The sequence below is a fragment of the Nematolebias whitei genome, chromosome 7 (genome assembly GCF_014905685.2).
Source record: "Nematolebias whitei isolate Nwh7 chromosome 7, NemWhi1, whole genome shotgun sequence".
NCBI classification, from domain to species: domain Eukaryota; kingdom Metazoa; phylum Chordata; class Actinopteri; order Cyprinodontiformes; family Rivulidae; genus Nematolebias; species Nematolebias whitei.
In genome coordinates, this window is record NC_056504.1 from 6,098,901 (window position 1) to 6,100,458 (window position 1,558).

Sequence of the window (1,558 nt, forward strand, 5' to 3'; positions counted from 1 at the left end):
AACCTATTCATAAATTGTCATTTTAATTCCATGGGAAACTCCATTTCCATCTTCTACTACTTAACGGTTTCAGAGGCAGTAGATCAGAATCAGAATCAGAATAAACTTTATTGGCATTGCACCGAGATACAACGTGAATATGTACGTACAGTCGTCCGAAGATGGGCGGAGTGCACGAAGCTGCGGCTAAAATAATCAGCGCGGCCTTCTTATTCTTATTCAGAATAATATTTTGCTTAGATAAGAAAAGGAAAGAAAACATGAGGAGAGACGGTATAAAAAAAAAGATCTCTCAAACCGTGTCCTAGACAGAGCACAATTTGAGGCATCAAAAAAACCTACCCAGCCCAGACCCTCTTCTCATCAACATTCTCCAGGTTATCCTGGGGTACCTAAAGATGCCCCAGACCAGAGAATATAATCCCTCCAGCGAACCTGCTTTGAATCCTCTTACAAGTGGGACATGACTGAAACACTTTCAAAAGGAGGCGTCCAGGAGGCATCCTAATCAGATGAACCACTGCAACAAAGTCCTTTCAGTGTGAAAGCACAGCAGCTTTACTCCACGCTCCCCCAGATGATGGAACTCCTCATCTTATCTCTAAGGCTGAGCCCTGCCGCCCTACGAAGGAAGCTCATTTTGGCTGTTTGTATCCAGAATCTTGTTTTTTCAGTCATAATCCCAACCCCATGACCACAGTGAGAGTTGAGTCATAGATAGACCAGTAAATTCATAGCTACGCCTTTCAGATAAACTCTTTCTTCACCATGACCGACCAAAGCAATGCCCTCATTACTGACAATGAGGTCCTAATCCGTTGATCAATCTCCTGCTCCAGCCTACCATCACTCATGAACGAGATGCCCAAATACTTAAACTTCTCCACTTCAGGCAAAGACTGGCCCCTGACCAGAAACGGGCATTCAAACCGGTCAAACTTAATTTTAAAACTTTTTTATTTTTTATTTGATGTTCATTTAACTTGTAAAAGGGTTTTAAGGGTCAAGAAACATCATTTTCTTTTTAAAATGTATTATTGGGATCAAAGAAAGGGGAATATGAATAGTAAAGGGTAAGACAAGCTTTTGGTTTAATTATTTGTCTGGTTTTTGACTACTTTGTGTTCAGAATCACTTAATTGGTTTTCACCTTTTTCCTCACCAAGGACTTTTAACACTGCTCAGCGTGACAGTACCAGTAATCTCCTCTTCTTCCCAATTAACTCAAGTATTTTCATTAAACTGATGTTCTTTTCCCCACTGAAAATAAGTGCTTGAGGGATAATGGAGGTCAGATGGGCATTCAGTAGAATTCACCCAGTAAATGTGAACTATCATAAACTGAAACTTTTCACAAAGTTTTAAAAAGCGATCTGAATGTAAGTGAAAAAAGAGCTTGAGTAAAGTAAAAAAAAAGTTTTACTTGATTTTTTTTCTATTTAATTATTTCATTTTATCAGTGGTCTATACAAGCAAACCATTAACCTTTCCCTCATAGAAAACTGGGTTTTCTGTTTCCAGTAGCTTTAGCTTATTGATGCTAAAGTCTCCGGATTAT